Consider the following 22,721-nt stretch of genomic DNA (forward strand, 5'->3'; position numbering starts at 1 on the left):
CATTTGATCTGCGTTTTTAAATTGTTCATCCCCTACAAAAGTAATTTCAGCACTGTGTTCCAAAACCAAGCAGAAAATATCAACCCAGTGAATGTACACATCGTTTACAACACTGAATAATTAGCATTCTTAACAAAGGATACACTAAGTGTACAAATGTTAATTGGAAATTAGATATAAAATAGGCACGCATGAGAACTAATTGAATATCAAGCGGGCGTTTGAAAAACAATATAGGGAAAATATTGTTGAAAGGAGTCAAAAGACCGTTCAAAGATGTCGGATTTACGAAATGAAAGCAGCGGTCTCTATTCCCTTTTTTGTGTCGATGGCCGGTAGGATTTAGGCGTCCCATCAGCTGTATCCGGGTTGCTCATTGGGTTGCCTGTATTCTGAAACGTGGCCGATTTTGAGTGTTGCTTCTGAAGGGAATGATGTCATGCAGAGAAGTTGCACGTCTCCGGTCCCGTGATGTTAGAGCGGGTGGAGTCTTGTAGTCTAATTTAAGTCACAATAAGAAATCTTTTGCTGGCATTAAAAAAAGACAAAAAAAAAACAAAGCAAGAATTGCAGGCGTTTTGCGTCCCTGCTATTCGGCCTCTCGGCACACATGTCAAACGCAACGTCATCTATGAAGCCGTCACTAGTCATTTCCCTCCGTAGTGACATTGAGCCTACCTCTCAACAAGGGGGACCGCCAGTCTGTAATTTGAGGTAAATGCACGCTGTTTGGTCGTAAACATTCTTTTAACCCCTTCGCTGCCAGGCCTTTTCCCCCTCCTGTGCCGAGCCTTTTTTTGGCTATTTGGAGCAGTTCGCGCTTAGGCCCTCATAACTTTTTGTTCACATAAGCTACCCACGCCAAATTTGCGTCCTTATTTTCCAACATCCTAGGGATTCTAGAGGTACCCAGACTTTGTGGGTTCCCCAGAAGGAGGCCAAGAAATTAGCCAAAAAACAGTGAAAATTTCGTTTTTTTAAAAAAAATGGGAAAAATGGGCTGCAGAAGAAGGCTTGTGGTTTTTTCCCTGAAAAGGGCATCAACAAAGGGTTTGCGGTGATAAAATCACCAGCTTCCCAGCTTTCAGGAACAGGCAGACTTGAATCAGAAAACCCAATTTTTCAACCCAATTTTGGCATTTTACTGGGACATACCCCATTTTTACGATTTTTTGTGCTTTCAGCCTCCTTCCAGTCAGTGACAGAAATGGGCATGAAACCAACGCTGGATCCCATAAACTGCAACATTTCTGAAAAGTAGACAAAATTCTGAATTCAGCAAGGGGTAATTTGTGTAGATCCTACAAGGGTTTCCTACAGAAAATAACAACTGAAAAAGAAAAATATTGAAATTGAGGTGAAAAAAACATCAATTTTTCTCTAAGTTTTACTCTGTAACTTTTTCCTGCAATGTCAGATTTTCGAAAGCAATATACCGTTACGTCTGCTGGACTCTTCTGGTTGCGGGGATATATAGGGCTTGTAGGTTCATCAAGAACTCTAGGTACCCAGAGCCAATAAATGACCTGCACCCTGCAGTGGGTTTTCATTCTATGCCGGGTATACAGCAATTCATTTGCTGAAATATAAAGAGTAAAAAATAGCTATCAAGAAAACCTTTGTATTTCCAAAATGGGCACAAGATAAGGTGTTGAGAAGCAGTGGTTATTTGCACATCTCTGAATTCCGGGGTGCCCATACTAGCATGTGAATTACAGGGCATTTCTCAAATAGACGTCTTTTTTACACACTGTCTTATATTTGGAAGGGAAAAATGTAGAGAAAGACAAGGGGCAATAACACTTGTTTTGCTATTCTATGTTCCCCCAAGTCTCCCGATAAAAATGATACCTCACTTGTGTGGGTAGGCCTAGCGCCCGCGACAGGAAACGCCCCAAAGCGCAACGTGGACACATCACAGAAAACAGACCTGTTTTTAGCAAAGTGCCTACCTGTAGATTTTGGCCTCTAGCTCAGCCGCCACCTAGGGAAACCTACCAAACCTGTGCATTTCTGAAAACTAGAGACCTAGGGGAATCCAAGATGGGGTGATTTGTGTGGCTCGGACCAGGTTCTGTTACCCAGAATCCTTTGCAAACCTCAAAATTTGGCTAAAAAAACACATGTTCCTCACATTTCTGTGGCAGAAAGTTCTGGAATCTGAGAGGAGCCACAAATTTCCTTCCACCCAGCGTTCCCCCACGTCTCCCGATAAAAATGATACCTCACTTGTGTGGGTAGGCCTAGCGCCCGCGACAGGAAACGCCCCAAAGCGCAACGTGGACACATCACAGAAAACAGACCTGTTTTTAGCAAAGTGCCTACCTGTAGATTTTGGCCTCTAGCTCAGCCGCCACCTAGGGAAACCTACCAAACCTGTGCATTTCTGAAAACTAGAGACCTAGGGGAATCCAAGATGGGGTGATTTGTGTGGCTCGGACCAGGTTCTGTTACCCAGAATCCTTTGCAAACCTCAAAATTTGGCTAAAAAAACACATGTTCCTCACATTTCTGTGGCAGAAAGTTCTGGAATCTGAGAGGAGCCACAAATTTCCTTCCACCCAGCGTTCCCCCACGTCTCCCGATAAAAATGATACCTCACTTGTGTGGGTAGGCCTAGCGCCCGCGACAGGAAACGCCCCAAAGCGCAACGTGGACACATCACAGAAAACAGACCTGTTTTTAGCAAAGTGCCTACCTGTAGATTTTGGCCTCTAGCTCAGCCGCCACCTAGGGAAACCTACCAAACCTGTGCATTTCTGAAAACTAGAGACCTAGGGGAATCCAAGGAGGGGTGACTGGCGGGGCTCGGACCAGGTTCTGTTACCCAGAATCCTTTGCAAAGCTCAAAAATTGGCTAAAAAAACACATGTTCCTCACATTTCTGTGGCAGAAAGTTCTGGAATCTGAGAGGAGCCACAAATTTCCTTCCACCCAGCGTTCCCCCACGTCTCCCGATAAAAATGATACCTCACTTGTGTGGGTAGGCCTAGCGCCCGCGACAGGAAACGCCCCAAAGCGCAACGTGGACACATCACAGAAAACAGACCTGTTTTTAGCAAAGTGCCTACCTGTAGATTTTGGCCTCTAGCTCAGCCGCCACCTAGGGAAACCTACCAAACCTGTGCATTTCTGAAAACTAGAGACCTAGGGGAATCCAAGGAGGGGTGACTGGCGGGGCTCGGACCAGGTTCTGTTACCCAGAATCCTTTGCAAAGCTCAAAAATTGGCTAAAAAAAACACATGTTCCTCACATTTCTGTGGCAGAAAGTGCTGGAATCTGGGAGGAGCCACAAATTTCCTTCCACCCAGCGTTCCCCCAAGTCTCCCGATAAAAATGATACCTCACTTGCGTGGGTAGGCCTAGCGCCCGCGACAGGAAACGCCCCAAAGCGCAACGTGGACACCACCAAAATTTTGGAAGAAAACAGAGGTGTTTTTTGCGAAGTGACTACCTGTAGATTTTGGCCTCTAGCTCAGCCGGCACCTAGGGAAACCTACCAAACCTGTACATTTCTGAAAACTAGAGACCTAGGGGAATCCAAGGAGGGGTGACTGGTGGGGCTCGGACCAGGTTCTGTTACCCAGAATCCTTTGCAAAGCTCAAAAAGTGGCTAAAAAAAACACATGTTCCTCACATTTCTGTGGCAGAAAGTTCTGGAATCTGGGAGGAGCCACAAATTTCCTTCCGCCCAGCGTTCCCCCACGTCTCCCGATAAAAATGATACCTCACTTGTGTGGGAAGGCCTAGCGCCCGCGACAGGAAATGCCCCAAAGCGCAACGTGGACACATCACAGAAAGTAGACCTGTTTTTAGCAAAGTGCCTACCTGTAGATTTTGGCCTCTAGCTCAGCCGCCACCTAGGGAAACCTACCAAACCTGTGCATTTCTGAAAACTAGAGACCTAGGGGAATCCAAGGAGGGGTGACTGGCGGGGCTCGGACCAGGTTCTGTTACCCAGAATCCTTTGCAAAGCTCAAAAAGTGGCTAAAAAAAACACATGTTCCTCACATTTCTGTGGCAGAAAGTTCTGGAATCTGGGAGGAGCCACAAATTTCCTTCCACCCAGCGTTCCCCCAAGTCTCCCGATAAAAATGATACCTCACTTGCGTGGGTAGGCCTAGCGCCCGCGACAGGAAACGCCCCAAAGCGCAACGTGGACACCACCAAAATTTTGGAAGAAAACAGAGGTGTTTTTTGCGAAGTGACTACCTGTAGATTTTGGCCTCTAGCTCAGCCGGCACCTAGGGAAACCTACCAAACCTGTACATTTCTGAAAACTAGAGACCTAGGGGAATCCAAGGAGGGGTGACTGGCGGGGCTCGGACCAGGTTCTGTTACCCAGAATCCTTTGCAAAGCTCAAAAATTGGCTAAAAAAACACATGTTCCTCACATTTCTGTGGCAGAAAGTTCTGTAATCTGAGAGGAGCTACAAATTTCCTTCCACCCAGCGTTCCCCCACGTCTCCCGATAAAAATGATACCTCACTTGTGTGGGTAGGCCTAGCGCCCGCGACAGGAAACGCCCCAAAGCGCAACGTGGACACATCACAGAAAATAGACCTGTTTTTAGCAAAGTGCCTACCTGTAGATTTTGGCCTCTAGCTCAGCCGCCACCTAGGGAAACCTACCAAACCTGTGCATTTCTGAAAACTAGAGACCTAGGGGAATCCAAGATGGGGTGATTTGTGTGGCTCGGACCAGGTTCTGTTACCCAGAATCCTTTGCAAAGCTCAAAATTTGGCTAAAAAAACACATGTTCCTCACATTTCTGTGGCAGAAAGTTCTGGAATCTGAGAGGGGCCACAAATTTCCTTCCACCCAGCGTTCCCCCACGTCTCCCGATAAAAATGATACCTCACTTGTGTGGGTAGGCCTAGCGCCCGCGACAGGAAACGCCCCAAAGCGCAGCGTGGACACATCACATTTTTTCATTGAAAACAGTGCCTACCTGTAGTTTTTGGCCTGTAGCTCAGCCAGCACCTAGGGAAACCTACCAAACCTGTGCATTTCTGAAAACTAGAGACCTAGGGGAATCCAAGATGGGGTGACTTGAGGGGCTCTGACCAGGTTCTGTTACCCAGAATCCTTTCCAAACCTCAAATTTTGGCTAAAAAAACGCATTTTTCACACATTTCGGTGACAGAAAGTTCTGGAATCTGAGTGGAGCCACAAATTTCCTTCCACCCAGCGTTCCCCCAAGTCTCCCGATAAAAATTATACCTCACTTGTGTGGGTGGGCCAGGTGCCTCCAACAGAATAAGGCCCAAAACTTGTAGAGATACAGGGGATAGTACTGCGAGTTTATAAGGACATATTCTTTTATACATCTTTAGACTGACTCTGCTTTGGGGACCCACATACGTGAGGTGTCATTTTATTTGGGAGACTGAGGGGAACACTGGGGAGTAGGAATTTTGTGCTGGAGTGGTGATCGTACGAAGAAAAGTCAGGAAAATATGCTTTTTTTAAGCACATTTTGAGGTTTACAGAGGAGTCTGGGTAAGAAAATGTTGGGGGATCCACGCAAGCCACTCCTCCCTGGACTCCTTGGGGTGTCTAGTTTTAAAAAATGTCTGGGTTTGGTAGGTTTCCCTAGATGAAGGCCGCACACAGGACCAAAAACATAGGTGCCCTCTCCCCCCCCAAACACAGGTAGTTTTGTAATATATCGTTTTGATGTGCCCACATACGTCCGTGATGTGCCAAACACTAAAATTTTGAAAAGAAACACACTTAGGTTATGTGAAAAAGACCCCTCACCCACCAACCAAGTTGGTGGCATGCTTCATCATCGGGGTCCCACCTGAGGCACCTAGCGTGTCATAGGTGTGCTGCGACGCCTGATTACAGCGGAGCAGGTTTGGTCATTTTTACCACACATACTGGTTGGATTTGGCACGAGGGTGAGTGATGGTTCAGTGGATCAAATTTTACTAACAAGAGCTTTCACAAAAATGAAAAGCACTGTTAGTAACTGAAAGGCAAAAAACTGAACCAATGACTCACAGCTCGTGAGCTGTAAAGCCGCGACAAGGCACCAACCGCTTTACAGTCCATTCACACAACTTTCATACATGACACACACAAGGCCATTCACACCGCCAGCCACGGGCCCAGCACATTACAACACTCACATCGACAGACAGCGCCACTCAAGGGCCCATCACTTACATACGCCCACATGCCTGATACAACAATCACACCAGCTGATGGGAGTGTGTGGACTGGTGTTTGGCTGGCAGTGTGTTGCAGTAGCCAACATCAAGTCAATATGTACAGTCTCAGCCAAGCCCCACTCCACACACAATGGCATCATATATATTTTTTTTTTTTAAACAGAGGAACCCCTAACTAAGTAGAAAGAATTACAAAACAACAAACACAAAAGCTCTAACTAAGAACATGACAGAAATGCTAACCATGAAACTAAACACATGAAAATACAAAACAGACATGAGTTTACACTCATGGTTGTTCCCAGAAATTCTTCTGGGTGTGGTAATTCTTAAAACAAGCACCGACACACAGCCCAGGCTTTGAAGGACAATCTGGGCAGTACATTCAAGACTCCCTCCGGATACCTCTTCGAAAACACACTCTACATTTCTTAGCTGGAAAGTCTTTTTTGGGTGTGGGAGGAATGTGCTCAGCAAAGTGGCGATCTTTCAATCTAGCCACATCCTCCACCACTGCTTCTCTAGGAACTCTGGCCTGTTCCACCACAATAAGGCTCTCTATCACTGACTCCTGAAATTTCACAAATGTCATCTTTGAGTCTGGAGACCTATCCCTAAACACAATAAAAGCATTGAAGGTTGCTAAGTGGAAGAGGTGAAGTGCTAACTTCTTATACCAAACATAAGACTTACGAATAGCAGTATAAGGTTCCAACCTCTGGTCAACTCTATCTACACCTCCCATGTGCTTATTATAATCTAAAATGCACACAGGTTTGCGCACTTCAGCAACCTGGCCCCAAACAGTCACAGGGGAAGTACTCTCATCATGGATGGTACTTAGCATGTAGACATCCCTCTTGTCTGAAAATTTCAAAGCTAGCAGCTCCTCGTTCCGCAAGGCACAGCACTGTCCCCTCTCAAGTTTTTTACAGACAAGCTCCCTTGGATAGCCTTTCCGGTTAGAACGGATTGTGCCACAAGCAACTGTGTCCACTCTAAACAATTCCTTGAACAACTGCACACCAGTGTAGAAGTTATCTACATACAAATGGTGACCTTTGTTGAACAGTCGTCTACCAAGATCCCACACTATTTTCTCAGTAACTCCAAAAGTGGGAGGACAACCAGGGGGGTCAATATTGGAATCCCTACCAGTGTACACACGGAAACTATACACATATCCTGTCCTACTTTCAGACAGCATATACAATTTAATTCCATATCGTGCCCTTTTGCTAGGAATGTACTGCCTAAAAACCAAACGACCCTTGAAGAGGACCAAAGACTCGTCCACACTTATCTCTTTGCCTGGAACATAGACCTCCGAAAACCGATCTACAAAATGATCAAGGACAGGCCTAATCTTAAAAAGACGGTCAGAATCTGGGTGATCTCGTGGCAAGGCTAATGCATTGTCAACAAAATGCAGCATCCTAAGAAGAAGCAAATACCGATTACGACTCATGGTAGCTGGAAATATAGCTGTTGCCATCAAGGGACTAGTAGACCAATAAGAAGCCAGTGACGGCTTCCTTATCAACCCCATCAAAAAAGTCAAACCCAAAAACTGTTTTATCTCCTCCAAATTTGTGGGAATCCACTGGGCAGCTCTAGAGTGTGGCCTAAGTCTAGCAGCGTTGTCCCTCAAATGCTGCTCCGCATACAAATTAGTCTGCTCAACAATCTCTTCCAAAAACACATCATCCATGAATAACTCAAAGAAATTGATAGGCATAAAGTTCTCTGTATTGGCGTTACACCCCGGGAGACCAGTAAAGGCAGGCAACTCTGGCTGCTCCATGTTTGGGGCAACCCAGACATCAGGTCTTCTAACGGGAAACCTTTCAGCCCCAGGTTGCTGCACTATTGGCACATCAATGTCCTCCTCTAAAACAGAACCTTCATCTGCACTGAGTGTGGCTTCATCATCAGAAGATTCCCCTCCAACAGAAACATCACTGCCAGAATCTCTGACTTCCTCCTCTGCCTCAGATGCAGAGTCCGTCTCATAGTCATGATCAGACTGTGACTCAAAAAGCATACCAACCACCTGCTGAGCGGTCATCCTACGGCTAGCCATGATCTCTCCTGCTAAAATTAACTGGACAAATTCACCACCAACAACCAGCACTGTGTAAGACAAGTAACAAAGTGTAGCTTTGTTAGTAAGAGTTACAAACTCAAAAACTATACCGCTCACTTGCCTGAAAAAGCTTGATTCACCAGCAACTACACAGCAATCACCAATGATATCCCACTAAAAAGAAAGAAAGAAAGGCAAATTAGAAATAAGACAAAACAAATATTATTGTGCACAAACCTAAGGACAATTTCACACACAATCCTGCATTTAGTACACCCCCTACAAACATGTCATTCATGCATGGCAACAATACTCCTTTGGAGTAAATTGTTTTTACTTACCTAAAACATGCAACTGTGCAAACTGCAGGTCAACCACCGCCAAAACCGCAAGGAGCCACAGCAAATAAAGCAAAAGCTTTGAACTAGAACAAAAAGGAGGAAAACATTTATTATCACAAATGCAAAGACTTCTTCAGTTGACAAACACCCCACCATCAAACATTTTAGAAATTGGTGCCTAAGTGGATTCTGCCATAGGGGCAGATGGGCCTACTAAAAAAATAGGCCTGTCTGCCCCAAGGAAGCCAAAAAATACCTTTAGTACTGTGTCCCCATGGAGAGCGACCCTTGCCAAAGGGGACAGCCCTCAAACAAAAAAAAACAAAAAAAACACACACAACACTATCCCTGGTGCCTAAGTGGCTTCTGCCCCCTTGGGGGCAGGTGGGCCTAAGAAAATAGGCCCATCTGCCCCCAGGGGGTGTAGAAATGGCCAACAGGTCAATGCCCCCCTTGGGGGTCGCCCCGTGACCAAGGGGACGCCCCCCCACAAAAATAAACAAATAAAAAAAAATCCCTGGCGTTCTAGTGGTTTCTGCCCCCCTTGGGGGCAGATCAGCCTAAAAATAATAGGCTGATCTGTCTCCAAGGGGTGCAGAAATGGCCTGGGTACATGTGCCCCCAAAGTGGGGGGCGACCCTTGCCCAAGCCCCCCCCCCATCCACTAACACACACACACACACACACTATCCCTGGTGTCTACGTGGCTTCTGCCCCCCTTGGGGGCAGGTGCGTCTAGAAAAATAGGCCCATCTGCCCCCAGGGGGGGCAGAAATGGCCAACAGGTCAATGCCCCCCTTGGGGGGGCGCCCCGTGCCCAAGGGGACGCCCCCCCACAAAAATAAACACATAAAAAAAAAACCCTGGCGTTCTAGTGGTTTCTGCCCCCCTTGGGGGCAGATCAGCCTAAAAATAATAGGCTGATCTGTCTCCAAGGGGTGCAGAAATGGCCTGGGTACATGTGCCCCCAAAGTGGGGGGCGACCCTTGCCCAAGCCCCCCCCCATCCACTAACACACACACACACACACTATCCCTGGTGTCTACGTGGCTTCTGCCCCCCTTGGGGGCAGGTGGGTCTAGAAAAATAGGCCCATCTGCCCCCAGGGGGGGCAGAAATGGCCAACAGGTCAATGCCCCCCTTGGGAGGGCGCCCCGTGCCCAAGGGGACGCCCCCCCACAAAAATAAACACATAAAAAAAAATCCCTGGCGTTCTAGTGGTTTCTGCCCCCCTTGGGGGCAGATCAGCCTAAAAATAATAGGCTGATCTGTCTCCAAGGGGTGCAGAAATGGCCTGGGTACATGTGCCCCCAAAGTGGGGGGCGACCCTTGCCCAAGCCCCCCCCCATCCACTAACACACACACACACACACACTATCCCTGGTGTCTACGTGGCTTCTGCCCCCCTTGGGGGCAGGTGGGTCTAGAAAAATAGGCCCATCTGCCCCCAGGGGGGGCAGAAATGGCCAACAGGTCAATGCCCCCCTTGGGAGGGCGCCCCGTGCCCAAGGGGACGCCCCCCCACAAAAATAAACACATAAAAAAAAATCCCTGGCGTTCTAGTGGTTTCTGCCCCCCTTGGGGGCAGATCAGCCTAAAAATAATAGGCTGATCTGTCTCCAAGGGGTGCAGAAATGGCCTGGGTACATGTGCCCCCAAAGTGGGGGGCGACCCTTGCCCAAGCCCCCCCCATCCAATAACACACACACACACACACACACTATCCCTGGTGTCTACGTGGCTTCTGCCCCCCTTGGGGGCAGGTGGGTCTAGAAAAATAAGCCCATCTGCCCCCAGGGGGGGCAGAAATGGCCAACAGGTCAATGCCCCCCTTGGGGGGGCGCCCCGTGCCCAAGGGGACGCCCCCCCCACAAAAATAAACACATAAAAAAACATCCCTGGCGTTCTAGTGGTTTCTGCCCCCCTTGGGGGCAGATCAGCCTAAAAATAATAGGCTGATCTGCCCTCAAGGGGGGCAGAAATGGCCCTAAAAAACATGCCCCCCAAAGGGGAGCGACCCTTGCCCAAGGGGGCGCCCCCCCATTCACTACACACACAATCCCTGGTGCCTAAGTGGCTTCTGCCCCCCTTGGGGGCAGATGGACCTAAAAAAAATAGGCCGATCTGCCCCCAAGGGGGGCAGAAAAGGCCAACAGTTCTCTGCCCCCTTGGGGGGGGCGCCCCTTGCCCAAGGGGGCACCCCCCCCAACATAAATGCACAGAAAATATAAATCCCTGGTGATCCAGTGGTTTCTGCCCCCCTTGGGGGCAGATCCGCCTAAAAAGTAGGCCAATCTGCCCCCAAGGGGGGCAGAAATGGCCGTAACTAATTGCCCCCACAAGGGGAGCGACCCTTGCCCAAGAGGCCGCTCCCCGCAAACAAGAAAGGGTGAAGAACAACAAAAAAAAGAAATCCCTGGTGTCTAGTGGGCATTCCTGCTGCCTGATCGCAATGCGATCGGGCAGCAGGAATGCTCAAAGAGACACCGGGGGAAAGGAAAAGCCTTTCCTTTCCCCCGGTGCCTCTTTAGCCCAAACCCCCCACCCACCGGGAAGAGGAACTCACCTCTTCTCTCCACGCCGCACAGGAAGCAAATGGCTTCCTGTGCGGCGAAATCCCCATAATGAAGTCAGCGCGCGATCGCGCGCTGACGTCATTATGGGGGGGTGGGGGGGGTCGGGGGTGGAAGGGGAAGGGCTTCCCCTTCCATCCCTGACTTTGGGGGGTGGGGGGAAGCACACAGAGGGAGCGAGAGCGCTCCCTCTGGGCTGTGTGCCGAGGACGTAGTGGTTACGTCCTCGGCACAGCAGCACTGTGCCGCAGGACGTAACCACTACGTCCGCGGCACAGAAGGGGTTAAAGGATAGAATGTGTCCGGAATTTTCCTGCCTTCCTCTACAACACCACTCTCCTCAGTAGCAAAGGTTATCAGTTAAGCAATGCCATCAGCCACGAGAAGTCTTTCTTTGTCTCGCTTCCAGAGTTAAAGTGGATTTTATACAAGCATTGGCAAAGCCAATAGGTCTCGCCTATGCAAGAGCCACTGGCTTTGCCATGCCAATATAACCGATGTTCTAACCCCAAAATGACTTAATTCATGTCTTCTCTCGCCCGAAATTGCCTCTACTTCATAGACATCAATGGGGGAAATACATTCTACGGATTTTTTTTTTTTAATTTCCCACTTCCCCCTTCTGAAATGTTGGCATGTATGCCAATGTATTTTAGCCATGTTGTTTATCACTGTGGCTGCTGTTTGGCAAGGGTAAAAGTTAGTGGCCTAGAGGAGAGTGGCGTGGAGTGTCATACAGTTGAATGGCGAAGAATGCAGTAGAGTGTTGTGATAGGGAGAGATGTGTATCAGAGGGGATAGTGTGGAATTGCGTAGAGTGGCATACACTGGAGTGGCATAGAGTAGAGTGGACTGGTATAGCGGGTTGCAGAGTATAGTGGCGTGGAGTGCAGTGACACTGAATGCAGTGGCATTGAATTCAGCGTACAATGCAGCATCATAGAATGCAGTGGTGTAGATTAGAGTGCTACATGGTAGAGAACAGTGGCGCAGAATAGAGTGGCACAGAGTAGAGTGGCGCTGTGGGAGACTGGGTTGGAATTAAGGCTTTGGGGGCTTTAGATGGTGAGCAATTTTATCAGATTTTTTTGAAGGTGTATTGAACAAAACATAAAGGGATGTATCGAGTGGTTCTCTTCATATGAATGGGGCTTGATTAAGATCCTAAGTCTTTGGGGTTCAGGAGTATGAAAATTGTTAGAAATGCGATCTTTGTTTGTCAGGTTACCCCCTGTCCAAGAACCATCCCTATACTCAAAGCAAAGGAGAAACACACCCAGTCACTGCTTAATTTGTGCTTGTACTTTCCGGTGCTGAGCACCGGCACTTATTTTTGAGGGCCGACGCTTAGTCTTCTGCCTCAAGCATTTGCTGCAAGCAAAAGACACATATAGAAAAGACGGGGAAGAGGAAAACGAAAAAGCGTCACAAAGGGAGAAAAGAGAAAGATGCAAGAGTGAGATAAAGGGCCAGGGAGTGGCTGTAAATGGATTGAAGAGGCCTGAGATGCAGTGCTTAATTTGTGAGTAAAAACATGCCGGTGCTCAAAGCCCTCCTCTTAAACACGCGGCTGCTGCAATTAAATATGAGAGCATGGAATACTGAGGCAGCGTAACCCTGAAGCCATCTTGGGCCTCTTTAATCCACTTCCAGTCACTCCCTGCTTCCCCCCCCACACACTTGCAGCTTTCTGTTGTCTCTCATTGTGACGCTTTTTCCTTTTTCTCTTCCTCCGTCTTTCCATATGTGTCTTTTGCTCGCAGCAGATGCTTGAGGCAGAAGAATAAGTGCCGGCCATCAAAAAAAAGTGCCGGTGCTCCGCACCGGAAACAACAAGCACAAATTAAGCACTGCTGAGATGGCTTCAGGATTACGCTGCCTCAGTATTCTGTGCTCGCACATTTAAATGCAATAGCCTCGTGTTTAAGAGGAGGGCTTTGGGCACTGGCACGTTTTTATTTACAAATTAAGCACTGCACCTGGTTAACCCCCGCTTAACCCCTTGGTAGCTTGGCACAAGCAGAAAGGCTTAACCCAGAGGAATTTTTACCAATACACACAGTAATACAGTGAGAACACTACAAAATGGACACCACACAGGTTTAGAAAAACAGTAATTATTTATCTAATTAAAACAAGACCAACTACAACAAAAATCCACAATCCACAATAAAAAATATGACTTGAGCAGTTAAAAACACAAATTTAATGCCTAGAGGCACAAATGCTGCAATCTGATGTTAAAGCGGCATCATGATGGTGTTTCCCACAATGCAACGCCACTTGCGCTGTTGACAGAGTCACAGGGACTCCCAGGTACGGTACCTTAGCAAAACATGTGGAAAACAGGCCGTTGCACGGGGTCGGTGAGAGAGGCGTCACTGGATCCGATGCGGCATCGGTTCAGATGCTGCTGGGCGAAAGAGCAGAGGCGTCATGAAGAGGTGTTGGCTCCTTGCTACGGAGCGGTGGAGGTGAGGCAGCTTCGGTTGTGAGGAGTTGGTACCTTGGCACCCCCGGCAAAGTCGAAGTCCGGCGACGTCACAATGCTTTGGGACGACTTCACAGGGTCGCGATCACGTCACAGGCGCTGCAACGGAGTCAGGTGTCACGAACGTCGGGGATACAACACTCCAATTCACGAGTTCATGCGGACATCAGCGGCTGCAGCAACGTTGGGCCTACGTTGTCGGTGGGGTAATCGCGCCTTGGCGAGGTCCACAGATCCAGGTGTAGGCAGTGTCGCAGGCTTCGTGCAGCGGCGTCCTTAGCGAAGTTGCACGGAGTCGTCCAGTGTTGTTTCACAGCATTTCACCTGAAATTCACTTCCTGGGGCCCAGGAACTGGAATGGCACCCTCTGACAAGCTAGAGTTCACAATATGCACACTCAGAGACTCGTTGATGAAGCCTTTACTGTCCCTGAAGCTTAAAAAACCGGAGGCAAGCTCAGTCCAAGCCATTTGTCGAGCAGGAATGCACTACAAAGTCCAGTCTTTGTCCCCTTTCACAGGCAGAAGCAGCAACTGCAGGATAGCCCAACAAAGCACAGACAGGGGCAGCAATTCTCCTTTAGCTCTTCTCCTGGCAGATGTTCTTCTTGAATCCTTGAAGTAAATTCTGGGGTTTTGGGTCCAATACTTATAGCCCTTTCCGCCTTTCAAGTTGCTCAACTTCAAAGAAAAGTCTCTGTTGTTTGGATCCTGTCTTGCCTGAGCCTGGCTCCAGACGCACACCAGGGGGTTAGAGACTGCTTTGTGTGAGGACAGGCACAGCCTTTTCAGGTGTAAGTGGCCACCCCTCCCTCCCGCCTAACCTAGACAGCCCATCAGATATGCAGGCTACACCCCAGCACCCTTGGTGTCACTGTGTAGTGGAGATGCACAAACAGCCCAACTGTCAGTCTGACCCAGACAAGTTATCCACAAACAGACAGAGTCACAGAATGGTTTAAGCAAGAAAATGCCCATCTTCTAAAAATTGTATTTTCAAACTAGCAATCTAAAAACCACCGTCACTAAGAGATGCGTTTTTAAATTGTGAGTTCAGAGACCCTGGACTCCAAATCTCCATCTGCTCCCAAAGTGAAACTGCACTTAAAAGATATTTAAAGGCAGCCCCCATGTTAACCTTTGAGAGAGGTAGGCCTTGGAACAGTAAAAACCAAATTTAGCAGTATTTCACTGTTAGGACATGTAAAACACATCAGTACATGTCCCACCTTTAACATACACAGCACCCTGCCCCTGGGGCTACATAGGGCCTACCTTATGGGTGCCTTACATGTATAAAAAGGGAACGTTTGAGCCAGGTAATTGGGTACACTTGCCAGCTTCAGGTAAGTACACAGGGCGGGAGGTTTTGTTTTCACAGGCATAGAGTGCAGTGGCATAGAGTATAGTGGTGTAGATTAGAGTGGTAGGAGTGGAGTGGTATAGAGGTACGTGATGTAGAGGGCACAGAATAGAGACAAGTGGTATAGAGTGCAGTGGCGTAGAGTGCAGAGTACAGTGGAGTGGCATAGAGCTCAGTGGCATAGAGTGGAAAAGAGTTGAGTGGTGTAGAGTTCCATGGCAGAGAGTGCAGTGTCACAGTAGATTGTCAGAGTGCAGTGGTATAGAGTGGTGTAGAGTGGCACAGAGTAGAGCGGATCAGAGTGCAGTGCCGTTGTGTGCAGTGGGGTAGAGTATAGTGATGCAGAGTAGAGTGCATTGGCGTAGAGTGCAGTGGTTACTTGAGATAAATATCCGTTGTTTGTACGTAAACATTCTTTTAACGGATGGAGTTAGTCCATAATTTACCTGCCACCTTTGACAACATGGCTTTCTTCAGTAGCAAAGGTTATCAGTTAATCAGGCTTGGTCATGCCATCACCCAGAGAAGTCTTTCTTTCTCTCACTTCCAGAGTTGAAGAGGACTTTAAACAAGCATCGGCAAAGTGTAGGAAATTACCATCTTGCCTGGCATGTTACCCCCATATTTCACTGTATATATGTTGTTTTGGTTGTATGTGTCACTGGGACCCTGCCAGCCAGGGCCCCAGTGCTCATAAGTGTGCCCTGTATGTGTTCCCTGTGTGATGACTAACTGTCTCACTGAGGCTCTGCTAACCAGAACCTCAGTGGTTATGCTCTCTCTCTGCTTTCCAAATTGTCACTAACAGGCTAGTGACCAATTTCACCAATTCACATTGGCATACTGGAACACCCTCGTAATTCCCTAGTATATGGTACTGAGGTACCCAGGGTATCGGGGTTCCAGGAGATCCCTATGGGCTGCAGCATTTCTTTTGCCACCCATAGGGAGCTCTGACAATTCTTACACAGGCCTGCCATTGCAGCCTGAGTGAAATAACTTCCACGTTATTTCACAGCCATTTACCACTGCACTTAAGTAACTTATAAGTCACCTATATGTCTAACCTTTACCTGGTAAAGGTTGGGTGCTAAGTTACTTAGTGTGTGGGCACCCTGGCACTAGCCAAGGTGCCCCCACATCATTCAGGGCAGATTCCCCGGACTTTGTGAGTGCGGGGACACCATTACACGTGTGCCCTATACATAGGTCACTACCTATGTATAGCGTCACAATGGTAACTCCGAACATGGCCATGTAACATGTCTAAGATCATGGCCAGAATGGCATTGGGGTGACAATTCCATGATCCCCAGAGTCTCTAGCACAGACCCGGGTACTGCCAAACTACCTTTCCCGGGGTTTCACTGCAGCTTCTGCTGCTGCCAACCCCTCAGACAGGTTTCTGCCCTCCTAGGGTCCGGCCAGGCTTGGCCCAGGAAGGCAGAACAAAGTACGTCCTCAGAGAGAGGGTGTTACACCCTCTCCCTTTGGAAAAAGGTGTCAGGGCTGGGGACGAGTAGCCTCCCCCAGCCTCTGGAGATGCTTTGATGGGCACAGATGGTGCCCATCTCTGCATAAGCCAGTCTACACCGGTTCAGGGATCCCCCAGCCCTGCTCTGGCGCGAAACTGGACAAAGGAAAGGGGAGTGACCACTCCCCTGACCTGCACCTCCCAGGGGAGGTGCCCAGAGCTCCTCCAGTGTGCTCCAGACCTCTGCCATCTTGGAAACAGAGGTGCTGCTGGCACACTCGACTGCTCTGAGTGGCCAGTGCCAGCAGGTGACGTCAGAGACCCCTTCTGATAGGCTCTTACCTGTGTTGCTAGCCTATCCTCCTTCCTAGGTAGCCAAACCTCCTTTTCTGGCTATTTAGGGTCTCTGCTTTGGGGAATTCTTTAGATAACGAATGCAAGAGCTCATCAGAGTTTGCTCTGCATCTCTCTCTTCACCTTCTGCCAAGGAATCGACCGCTGACTACTCAGGGCGCCTGCAAAACCGCAACAAAGTAGCAAAGACGACTACTGCAACCTTGTATCACTGATCCTGTCGCCTTCTCAACTGTTTTCCTGGTGGTGCATGCTGTGGGGATAGTCTGCCTCCTCTCTGCACTAGAAGCTCCGAAGAAATCTCCTGTGGGACGACGGAATCCTCCCCCTGCAACCGCAGGCACCAAAAGAACTGCATCACCGGTCCTCTGGGTCCCCTCTCAGCACGACGAGCGTGGTCCCTGGAACTCAGCAACTTTGTCCAAGTGACTCCCACAGTCCAGTGACTCTTCAGTCCAAGTTTGGTGGAGGTAAGTCCTTGTCTCCCCACGCTAGACTGCATTGCTGGGTACCGCGTGATTTGCAGCTGCTCCGGCTCCTGTGCACTCTTCCAGGATTTCCTTTGTGCACAGCCAAGCCTGGGTCCCCGACACTCTAACCTGCAGTGCACAACCTCCTGAGTTGTCCTCTGGCATCGTGGGATCTCCTTTTGTGACTTTGGGTGAGCTCCGGTTCACTCCTCTTCGTAGTGCCTGTTTCGGCACTTCTGCGGGTGCTGCCCGCTTCTGTGAGGGCTCCCTATCTTGCTGGGCGCCCCCTCTGTCTCCTCACGCAAGTGGCGACATCCTGGTCCCTCCTGGGCCACAGCTGCATCCAAAAACCCTAACCGCGACCTTTGCAGCTAGCAAGGCTTGTTTGCGGTCTTTCTGCGTGGGAACACCTCTGCAAGCTTCTTCACGACGTGGGACATCCATCCTCCAAAGGGGAAGTTTCTAGCCCTCTTCGTTCTTGCAGAATCCACAGCTTCTACCATCCGGTGGCAGCTTCTTTGCACCCTCAGCTGGCATTTCCTGGGCATCTGCCCAATCTTGACTTTGTTGCAACTCTTGGACTTGGTCCCCTTGTTCCAAAGGTACTCTCATCCGGAAATCCACCTTTGTTGCATTGCTGGTGTTGGTCTTCCTTGCAGAATTCCCCTATCACGACTTCTGTGCTCTCTGGGGAATATAGGTGAACTTTACACCTACTTTTCAGGGTCTTGGGGTGGGCTATTTTTCTAACCCTCACTGTTTTCTTACAGTCCCAGCGACCCTATACAAGCTCACATAGGTTTGGGGTCCATTTGTGGTTCGCATTCCACTTTTGGAGTATATGGTTTGTGTTGCCCCTATACCTATGTGCTCCTATTGCAATCTATTGTGACTGTAAACTGCTTGCATTACTTCCTTTTGCTATTACTGCATATTTTTGGTATTGTGTACATATAATCTTGTGTATATTTGCTATCCTCATACTGAGGGTACTCACTGAGATACTTTGGCATATTGTCATAAAAATAAAGTACCTTTATTTTTAGTATATCTGTGTATTGTGTTTTCTTATGATATTGTGCATATGACACCAGTAGGTATAGTAGGAGCTTTGCATGTCTCCTAGTTCAGCCTAAGCTGCTCAGCTATAGCTACCTTCTATCAGCCTAAGCTGCTAGAAACACCTCTTCTCCACTAATAAGGGATAACTGGTCCTGGTACAGAGTGTAAGTACCCCTTGGTACCCACTACAAGCCAGGCCAGCCTCCTACACAAAGCCAATAGGTCTCGCCTATGCAAGAGCTATTGCCTTTGGTGGTGCATACATGCCAATAGACCCGATTCAGGCGAGAGACTCACGATTTTGTAAGCCACAAATGGCTTAATTTATGCTTTCTTCTACCTGATATTGCCTCTACTTCCAGAGACATCAATTGGGGAAATACATTCTGCGGATTATTTTTTGAAAATCTCCCACTTTCCCCTTCTAAAATGTTGGCAAGTATGTCAGTGTGTTTTAGCCATGTTATTCACCAGCGTGGCTGCTGTTCAGCAAAGGTAAAAGTTAGTGGCATAGAGGTGAGTGACATGGAGTGTTGAAGAGTGGAGTGGTAGAGGGTGTTGTGTATTGGAGGGTGCATAGTCTGGAATTGCTTATATTGGCATACACTAGAGTAGCGTAGAGTGGGCTGGTGTAGAGGGTTGCAGAGTATAATGGCTTAGAGTGCAGTGACATTGAATGCAGTGGCATTGAATTGAGCTGCGTACAAGGCAGTATCATAGAATGCAGTGGCGTAGATTAGAGTGATGCATAGTAGAGTGCAGTGGTGCAGAGTGCAGTGGCGCAGAATAGAGTGGCAAAAAGTAGAGTGGCATAGGGCGCAGAGGGGTAGAGTGAAGTGGTGTAGAGTAGAGTGGTGCAGAGTGGAGTGACATAGTGGTGAGTGATGCAGAGGGCAATGGCACAGAGTCGAGACGAGTGGCATTGAGTGTAGAGTAGAGTCAAGTGGCACAGAGTGGAGTAGAGTAGGGTGGCGTAGAGTTTCGTGGTGGAGAGTGCAGTGTTGCAGAGTAGAATGTCAGAGTGTAGTGTTATAAAGTGGTGTAGAGTGGCATAGAGTAGAGTGATGCAGAGTGCAGTAGTTATTTGAGGTAAATGTCCATTGTCTGTTCATAAACATTCTTTTAATGGATGGAATGGACAGTAAGTTCCCTGCCACCCTCCACAGCACCACTCTCCTCAGCAGCAAAGGTTATCAGTTAATCAGGCTTGGCCGTTCAATAACTCACAAGAAGTTTCTCTTTCTCTCACTTCCAGCGTTGAAGTGGATTTTAAACAAGCATTGACGAAGCCAATAGGTCTCGCCTATGCAAGAGCCATTGGCTTTGCCAATGTGTTTTAGCCATGTTGTTCACCAGCTTGGCTGCTGTTCAGCATTGCTAAAAGTTAATGGCATAGAGAAGAGTTGTGAAATGTAGAGAGGAATGGGGAAGTGTGTTGTAGAGTGGAGTGGCAGAGAGTGTTGTGTATGTGATGGGAGTAGTGTGGAGTCACATAGAGTGGCATACACTGGAGTGGCATAGAGTAGAGTGGACTGGTGAGAGTGCATTGGTGTAGAGTGTTGCAGAGTATAGTGGCGTAAAGTGCAGTGACATTGAATGGAGTGGCATTGAATTCAACGGCGTACAATGCAGCGTCATAGAATGCAGTGGCATAGATTAGAGTGGTGCATAGTTGATTGCAGTGGTGCAGAATGGAGTGGTGCAGAGTGAAGTGGGGTAGAGTGGAGTGGTGCAGAATGGAGAGGTACAGAGTGCAGTAGCATTGAATGCAGTGGCGTAAATTAGAGTGGTGTAAGGTGGTGCAGTGTGGAGTGACGTAGAGTTAGGTGATGCAGAGGGCAGTGGTACCGAGTAGAGTAGAGTGGCATAGAGTGCAGTGTAGAATTGAGTGGCATAGACTGCAGTGGCGCAGAGTGGAGTAGCATAGAGTGGTGCAGAGTTGAGTATAGTTCCATAGAGGGCAGAGGGCAGAAAAGTGCAGAGTAGAGTGGCGTAGATTTCAGTCGCGAAGAGTGCAGTGTTGCAAAGTAGAGTGTAGTGGTGTAAAGTGGAGTAGAGTGGTGTAGAGAGCAGTGGTGTTTAGTATAGCGATGCAGGGTAGAGTTCAGTGGCGTAGAGTGCAGTGACAGTGCAGTTGTGTAGAGTGCATTGGCATAGAGTTCGATGATTAAGAGTAGAGTGCAGTGGCATTGAATGGAGTTGCGCAGAGTGGAGTATAGTGGCATAGAGTGCATGCACAGCAAGTGTGATGAGATAAGAACAAGATTTAAAGGCTTGTTAATAGAAAGCGAGTTTGTGGAAGGATACAAACAACACAGTTTAGGCAATGGGAGGGATGAATTGAACCTGGAGAGCCTAAAGCCAGCAAATGAAAAGTTAGAAAGTGTAAATTACAAACCACAAAGCCATTGGTAATTAACGAGCAGAATGCATTCCTGGGTGAACTTTCTGAAAGTCCCCAAGATGTCTTTCGCAAACCAGACAGCTGCGGTGTCTGGTAGGCTGTGACCTAAAATGATGACAACTGTGATCCTGAGTATAATGGTTATGGTTTAGGATGGGAATCGAGACCTGAATAAGTAGAACAAAATATTTTACATCGTTTATTGTTATGTTTGTGAATATAAAATATGCACTCTAAATGAAAAATAAATACAAGTTAAACTGAACAGTGAAAAAAGCATTTGTTTATCTTATGAAAGCTGCACTGGTTAATGCAAACATCGGAAATGTCTGTCTGTAACTCAAGGGTCAAATAATTGAATTACTGTTGGCACAGTGGTCAAGTGCTACGAAGTCGCAGCTTGCAACAGAAACACTCTAGTTAAACTTGGGGCATTTTTTTTTCCTACCTGTTTTAAAATGTATAAACATGTCAATATCACTATATGTCATTTAAAAAAAGCATCAACACTGGATTGGCCCTTCGGTATTTGTTTAGTATCCCTTTCTTGCAGCCTGAAGTTTTTTTATTTGACTGACGAGGTATGGACGGGTCCCTGTGCTCACAGATTGAATAATGTGAAAGCTGACAATATAGGCTTTGAACAAACGGCTCACAGGTCTTTCCAAAAAGGTATTGCATGGGAAATATTGCCACATCAAAGTGCTGTGCAATCTTTTAATAAAATACTAACTTGACTGTTATATATTGTGTGCTTTCAGAAATCTCAACTCAGAAGGATGAAAGACTGAGCCAACCCTTTCTGGATTCCACCGGTGATCTGCAGGCTACAAACTGATATCTCTAATTTATCCCAGAATGCACCTATCATGTACTGTTCCTAATAAAACATAGCAATGGCAGCTCTGTATACAAGATAAATAGGGCAGGGTTTTGTTTGACATTGCTTTCAAGGTACCTAATAACTTTCTTGCAATGCCAATAATTGTTTTTCCTGATAGAGCGCTCAGCCCTTAAGAACAGTGGGCCCCAATCAGGTAACCAGTGACAACAGGCTTAGGCTAAACTGTAGAGGGAAAGGTAAAAGGAATGTCTCAAAAGCTGAGAGAAATAACAGCAGCAAAATATATTGGAAGAAATATAAATCAGAAAGAAGCCTTTGTCAAACACGTACAGAAAAACATAATTAAGAATTGGAAAAGTTGATATTGAATTTGATTGTTTTTGCAATTATATGCTACCACTCAGGAGGCTCTGAAGCAGTTTATAGTGAGTAGCAAAGTACTCCAGAAGCCGCGGTTAGTTGTTTACCCAGCTGTTATTGATCATTGTTCGAGATTGGGATTAGTCATTTGCTCACAAGGAAATTATTTCATGCATTTAGTCCAGTTTCTCTGTTGATGCTATGTGAGTTATTTTCACCAAGCAGTACAGGTATGGTGAGAAGAAAACAGTGCACCTGTGCCACTTTATTGATTGGTTGATTGTAGTGTGAGTCAAACTTGCAGGACCCGTCACCAGGGCCCTAGGACACATTATACCCAGTGCTTGATTTGAGCCTGTGGTTGCTAATGGGGTCTACCAGCACAGTACTCATTTTTGGGGACCAGCATTTATTTTTCTTCATCAGACATTTCCCAAGTGCAAGAGAGGGATATATACACAAATGGGAAAGAAGGAGGGAGAGAAACACAGTAAAAGCATCACCAAGGGAGAAAGCAGCAACCTGCAGGAGTGAGATAAAGTGGGGAGGGAGTGTCTGGCAGTGAACTAAAAAGGCATGGTGTGGATTTGGAACTCCACAACCTTGGTATTTGGCACGCAGACATTTAATAGCACCAGGTGCAGGCTTCTGGGCACCCACACACATTATTTTACAAATTAAGCACTGACTATGCGCATTGTGCTCTCACAAGTGATGTGT

General features: G+C 47.6%; 1 long non-coding RNA gene across 1 annotated transcript; it reads left to right on the forward strand.

Moving 5' to 3' along the window:
- The first annotated feature begins 391 nt into the window (after nucleotides 1-391).
- On the forward strand, nucleotides 392-21,718 carry LOC138250121 (uncharacterized). Its single transcript, XR_011194890.1, has 2 exons — nucleotides 392-714; nucleotides 21,559-21,718. It is a non-coding gene; the product is annotated as an uncharacterized lncRNA (long non-coding RNA).
- Nucleotides 21,719-22,721: the final 1,003 nt, after the last annotated feature.

The sequence above is a fragment of the Pleurodeles waltl genome, chromosome 1_2 (assembly GCF_031143425.1).
Source record: "Pleurodeles waltl isolate 20211129_DDA chromosome 1_2, aPleWal1.hap1.20221129, whole genome shotgun sequence".
In the NCBI taxonomy this organism is placed as follows: domain Eukaryota; kingdom Metazoa; phylum Chordata; class Amphibia; order Caudata; family Salamandridae; genus Pleurodeles; species Pleurodeles waltl.